At 40.8% G+C, this 7,006-nt stretch overlaps 2 pseudogenes; both read right to left on the bottom strand.

Annotated features, from left to right (window-relative positions):
• Nucleotides 1-579: 579 nt before the first annotated feature.
• Nucleotides 580-1,509, bottom strand: LOC124975811 (olfactory receptor 1468-like; annotated as a pseudogene).
• A 3,523-nt stretch (nt 1,510-5,032) lies between these two features.
• LOC124975809 (heterogeneous nuclear ribonucleoprotein M-like) lies at nt 5,033-6,472 on the bottom strand (annotated as a pseudogene).
• Between the last annotated feature and the right edge of the window lie 534 nt (nt 6,473-7,006).

Genomic DNA, 7,006 nt, shown 5'->3' with positions numbered 1-7,006 from the left:
TAGAGATTGTGGATTAGTTAATTACAGGTGAACACAAAATTGTTTACTAACAGGATTGTACAAGGAGTTAGAAAAATGTTGATAGGACAGAAAATAAAAGCCAATGTAAACATGAAAATAAATAAGGTGAATAGGAAAGTTAGAAGAGAGAATGATGACAATTTGTGTAGGAATATTATGTAGGAGACTCTAGGTGTTTGCTGGGAGATTGAGATACTGGGAGGTTATTGAGTATCAATCTGAGATTATGGAGCACTACTTTAAAAAGATATCATAGTCAAAACAGATTTGAGAAAAAATTGAAAGGCCTAGGAATAATTTAATAATGTAAGAACTGGAGAGCACATAAAATGTAGCTTTCACATAGGCTTCTCCAGCATAACCTGGGAAAGACAAAGAGGAGGACAAAGCCAGGTCCCCAAGACCACTTTCTCTAGTTCACTACTCAGCCAAACCTCCTTTCTTTTGCCTGTTGAACAATTATGTAGTATGCTACTTCAACCGAAGTTCCCATCATGAGGGAAAAGTGTGGGCAAATATTCCAATATTAATGTCACTAATATTAATGTGAAAATCATGTTAAAAGCCCTTCTCACACAAGGGAATTTTCTTCCTACAAAGGTCCCTTCCTAGGGATCCTGCTATGTGTCTGTTTCTCAGGCTGTAGATGAAGAGGTTCAACTTGGGAGCCATGACTGTGTACTTCAGAGACACAACAGTATCTTTCACAGTTGAATTATTAGCTGATGGACATAAGTACTGACCAATGACTGTTCCATAGAATAGCACCACCAAGAGAGGTGAGAACCACAGGTGGAGAAGACTTTACAGATACCTCAAGCAGAAGGGACTTTGAGAATGAAGGATACAATCCTTGCGTAGGACACAAGAATGAGTAAGAATGGGATGATGACAATCCTCCTATAATAGATATAACCAACACATTAACATGAGAGTCAGAGCAGGCAAGCTTCACAAGGGTGGATATTTCACAGAAAAACTGTGGGATCACATTGTCTGCCCAGAAGGACTATCTGGGAATTAGCAGAGTATGCAACAAGGAACAGAACGTGGTCAGCACCCAGGACAGCGCCACCAGGGAGAGACAGAGGTTGGGACTTATGATCGTGGAGGAGTGCAGGGGAAAGCAGGTGGCCCATATTGATCATAGGACCTTGAAGTTCCCAAGGTCTCCAAAAAATAGAAGTAAATTTGGGTCAGGCAACCTGCATGGGGATAGATGGAAATTGATTCTGCATGTTCTGTAGCAATTTGTGCATTGTGAAAGAGGAGAACCAGAGGTCAGAGAAAGACAAAGATGTTGAGAAACAAATACATGGGTGTGTGGAGATGGGAGTCCAGATGAATGAGGATGATGATGAAGAGTTCCCCTCATCATGTGGCAAGATACATGGTCAGGAATAAGGCATAGAACAGGTTTTAGTGTTCTGACTGGATGGTCAGGCCCAGGAGTAAGAATTATGAGATGAAAGTTTGGATTTTTCCCATTATTATCTATAACCAATGACAAGAGAAGAAGAATGAATATAGTACAATCTATTTAGGGACTCAGGGAAAAAGAGAGATAGATGTCTAAGACAATTTTATTACAGTATGTTGTTTTAATAGTTCTATTTTATGATTAGATATTGTCACTAGTCTTTTCTTATATCTAATTTACTATTGGTTTAATGTTGACTAACCCCCTCCCCCACAAGGGTCCATATGTAAAGACCTAGACTCAGGACTGCAGTATTCAGAGTTGCTGTAGTTTAGTGGCAGGACCTTGTGGAAGTCCTCAGGTCATCGTGGATGACTTTGAAAAGGATTGTGGAACTCTCCATTCCAGTTGGAGATGCACTCCTTCCTCTCCATGTGCTCTGCCATCCCTATCCTGCAACATGAGGGGATAATACAAGGGCTGGCCTGCCATGGCAGCCATTTGGCATCTGAACCCCTCAAACTGTTAGCTTAAATGAACCTGTTTATAAGTTGACTGTACTAGATATTTCATTGTACTAGTAGAAAGCTAGTATAATGGCCTCTTTAATAAATAGTGATGGAAAAATTGGACTTCCATATTCAAATTTTTAAATTTTAATCCACACTTCCATTCTGTACAAAAGTTCAGAGAAAATGGATCATCAATCTTAATGTTTGTATGAGTGCTGAGGAGATTACCTGTGACATCCTACTCTGTGGAGGCTGAGATGTCCCAAAACAAAAGCCAAGGTGCAGATGGAGCAGATATGCACTGCTTTCAAGTTGTAGCCACTAAAGTCAGTTGTGATCATTGCAACATGGATTGAAATAAGAGACTGAGAAAACTAGAATAGTACACCAGAAGTGTATAGTTCTTAAGGGACATGCTCTTCTGCCAAGGGAAATAAAAATCCTTTAGACTATTATTTGATCACTTTCTGATTCCTGTGCAAGCTAATGTGCAAACAGCAGAGTTGCTCCTGTGCATGGGGTAGTTGATATTGATCAGCAAAGGGAAACTTTGTTACTCTGCACAACTGGATTAGAGAAGGTGACAACTGAAATCCTGGGAACAGTTTGGGTGGCACTTTGTATTTTCAAGTCCATTAACAAACATTAATGAAAACTACAAAACCCAATAGAGGCAACACCAATAAGGATGCAGGTACCGAGGAAGCAAATTTGCAATGTGTCATTATGTGAAGATCCTCCAGCTCATAATGGCCAGTGAGGATTGGATATTGAGAAAATGAATTATATGTGCCAAATTTGGCTTCCCAATCAAATGCCGAGAAAGAAATATCTTGGCTTTAGGAAGTGGCATGACATAGATGGAGGAAGGGATAAAGATTGTGCTAGATGCTCTTAAGGAGTTCCACAGAAAATGAGTCAAATGTAGTGCAAAGTCAATTAATTTTTCAACCCTATGTGAGGAAGGATTTATTGGACTTGGTCTCAGAAGTTTATTTTTTCTTATTTTTCTGATTTCTTCATATCCGCATGTGTTTTAATCATAGGAGTCTGATGCTTGTTAAATGCATTTCTTTCTCTCTTAGGAACTGTGGACAGCAAGATGGGGAGTAATAATAGGTTCTTCCATCATTGCAGTGTTCCTGAAACAAGAGTTACATGGTGGCATTCTACTGAAATTCACTGGTGGTTATCTGTGTTCCAAAGGATAAAGCCTAAACTCTTAAACTCCTAAGATATTTTGGGACAGTCACAGTGTCATCCCTGATTATCTTGCTGTCTCTGAAGCCATCCTCCTTCATCCTTCCTCCTAAAATGTAGGCTGCAGCCACACAGGTCTCCTGCTTCTTCCCTACACAGGGAATAAGAAAGCATCTGTCCTGAACAGCTCATCATCTTCACCTTCCCCCAAAGGATGGGGGAACAGGTGTGAACAGAGGCTGTCATAAGTCACCACTGAAGGACTCTGGGATAATTTGTCTCTGAGAGGTCCTCCAGCATCAGTACTCCTCTGGGATGCAGAGCTCCTTGGGCTATTTTGTGTTGAAGGGGAAGAATGAGAAGGGATGGTGCAGTTAGGCGAAGACTACAGAGGCCGTTACTTCCTGTGCCTCTAAGGAATAAACAGGATCCAGGATCAGTGTCCTGGAGTCATAATCAACCACCCTGGGTGAGTTAATAGGGGAGTGAATGAGTTCTTGTCATCATTTGAATGTGATTGTCTTGAATTCCCAGGTTCTACAATGTTCTGCAGAATAATTCAGGTTTGTTAAGTTTCCTGGTTTCTATCTTTTTCCTTCCAAGATTTTCTCACATGGCTTAAGTAATTCAATATTTTCATACTTTATTAATAATAATGTTCGTTACTCTAACATTGTGCAGTATACTTGCAATGATTGTATCATTTGCACATAAAAATATTCTTACGAATAAGGGTTCAGTGCTATAATGATTCATGAAAATTCTTTAGCTTACATTCATCTATGGAGTTTTAAAAAGCTTTACATAGGCCTCCTGTCACAGATTATGATTAAATTTATCTGAAGGAGCTCACTAACCTGTATCTTTAATGACAATGTGGTTGTTTGCTACTTAAGTGCAATTCAGTGACAACAGTACTGACATCACCTTGGTGTTCATTTAAAATTCTGAAGTTGCACTACAGAACAAGATTAGGTGTTCAACAGAATCCCCAGGTGACTTGCATGTTTATTAAGTTTTAGAAACAATACTTCCCTAGGTGATTCTTATGTACAAATCAGTTTGAGAACTATAGATTTAACAGTTAGATCTTCAGTGACAACATCAGCAGGTGATGTCTGGGCTTTGTGGTCCCTGTATATACTGCTTATACATGAGATCATTCCACTCACCAGGAATTCAAAATTGTGACACCAGGTGCATGATCTACATGTTTCTTTCTACTGTAATACTAACACCTAGTATTCAAGGGCACATATTGTTTATGTGGCAGTGTTGGACACCATCAGCAGGATGAAGTTACCAGCAGTTGTACTCATTCATTTCATCTTAGCAAAATGAGCTTCCCACATCTGTTAAAGCTCCTCCTCTGCTTTCTTTTAACAGCTTTTTGACATACTGGGGTTTATTAGGGCCAACTAGAATTATGATCTGTGTTTGTATGATTGTGTGTGCAAATTAATTTAAGAGCCTAGTTCATATGATGTTGAATATTTCTAAGTTCACAATCTGCAGTGAAAGACAGCAGACTGTAGACCAGGACAGGATGGATTAACCTTTGAATGCAGAGTATTCTTCTTCATGGGAGGAATGTCCTTTGGGGACCAAGTTTTTTTTTTTTTTTCAGGAACCTGGTATTTATTATCAAAGTCATATTCTATGTCAACAAGATGCCACAACTACAAAAAAAAAAAGTGTGCACATTGCAATCTCAATTCAGTCAAATGGAACCCCAGTCATTAAAAAAGTAATTCACATTACCCCAAAAGCAATTGAATTTTTTAAAGATCTTTATATATGCAGCCAACAAATTAGAATGGTTAATGAGAAAAAATACAAATCCAGAGGTCTAGTTTTGATGTTTTAAAAAGGCAACTGCTTAAGCATTTCTATGGATTTGAACATCAGTCTCTCAACCACTGAACTTCACGCCATTCATCATCCAGCAGGCTGTTTCAGCAACCTCTGGCGACTCCAACTTAACCACACTGCACCCCTTGGACATCCTGTTTTCCATTTGATATTGTCATAGAGCACGGGGCCACATTGGTTGAATTGTCCGTTTTTTCTTTGTTTTTTTGTTTTTTTTTTTTTTTTTTTTTTTTTTTGGAGTGCTGGGGATAGACAGGGTCTTATGCTTGAGAGGCAAGCACTCTATCAACTGATCTATATTCCTAGCCCTTTAATTTGTCCTTTAGCATTTTCCATGTAAAATCAAATGGGAGATTTCTCACAAGTATCTGGTAGGCCTTTCTGGCAACCCCAGAAGCATGGACTCCAGCTCTGCCAAAGGAACCTGTGAAACTTCCTCCAAAGTTGCCATGTTCCATCTTAATGGTGTGGTCAAAGCTGGCACCACCGCCATCCCCCATGAGCAGATCCATGCACTCAATGCCAGCGCTTAGGGCTGGGCCCATTGTTAGACCCATGTGCCCCAGGATATTGCTGCCCATTCTCTCCAGGCCCATGTGCTCAAGACTCTTGGCTCCCATGCACTCCAGGCTCATGCACTCCAGACAGGCCCCCATACCAACGGGCATCATGCACTCCATGCTCAGGCCCATGTGCTCAGTTGTTTGGCCCATATGGTCAATGGGCACAGCTATGTACTGCAGGCTGAAACCCATGTTGGCACCTGCCCCTCTGCTCAACACCAGAGCCAGCTCACTCTGTGATCTGTCCCATTGCTCGATGCTAGGGGCCAAGTGGTCAGGCCTACTGGACCATACACTCAGTGCTGGAACCCATTCACTCTATGGAGCCCATGCACTCCATCTCAGAGCCCACTCAATCCATGCCATGGCCCAGGCCTATGCCCATGAGCTACATGCCAGCACCCTCAATGCAGTCAGTGTCCCTTTCCATCCCAGGGATGCTGCCTCCAACTCCCCCTCCTCCCTGCTTTGCAGTGATTCCCTCCTGTCTTCAGTGCATTATTTAGGATTTCACTTATCAGGCCCATGTTCATCCCAGATCCAAATAGCCCCTGTTTTCCATACAACCACCAAAGGGCCCTCCATGCTGCAGGCCCTGTTTCCCATTCCAAGGTCTTTGTTCAGGTGATTGGCATGAATAGGCTGCCCTACTGCTCCTAACCCCTGCCAGTACCACCAAGTCCATGGGGAAGTTGCTGTGGGTGTTCAGGAGGGAATACATCTCTCTTTGGTAAGGCCCTCTCATCCATTTTGATGTGCATTGGTCTATCAAATAGTGATTGGCCTTTAAACATAGATACAGCTTGCACAGGGATGAATTCTTGATCAGGAGAATAAAGTCTGTCTTTCCTCTTAGGTTTTTGAACTGATGATACAAGGCTCATTACAAATAGAGGGTAATTTGCTTTTATTAAAGTCTACTGATTTAAATGTTAATCACATTACAAAATATCTTCATGGCAATGTAAAAGTCAATGAAAACTTGGCCTCAGGACCTAGCAAAATTGACACATAAAAATTAGCTCTCACATATGATATAGGTATCTGAGGAGGGACTCAAGGGAGAGCTTTCAAACTGTTTCTGTCCTCTTTTACAATAATTACATAATGTTCTCATTATTTTAATCACATTGATTTGATGGCATCCTGTGTATTAAAGCATAAGAATGTTTCATTGGCATCAGTACTGCTGAAAAGGGCAGGGCATCTGATGTACCCTAATATTTTCCATGAATAAAAAGGCTACATCTGAGAAGTTGGTAATACAGTTTCAAAATGTGCTGTAGTAACATCTAGAGTTTGTATTCTGGGAGGACAAAAGTAGCAGTTATCTACTTAAGGGGAATTGACTTCTTAAAGTCGAAGGGATGAAACATTGGCCACAAATATTGATGAAACATTGGCCACATCAGTACCAT

Source organism: Sciurus carolinensis, unplaced genomic scaffold (assembly GCF_902686445.1).
Source record: "Sciurus carolinensis unplaced genomic scaffold, mSciCar1.2, whole genome shotgun sequence".
NCBI classification, from domain to species: Eukaryota; Metazoa; Chordata; class Mammalia; order Rodentia; family Sciuridae; genus Sciurus; species Sciurus carolinensis.
Note: the sequence above shows the minus strand (reverse complement) of the source record. Positions and strands in the feature narration are given on the sequence as shown.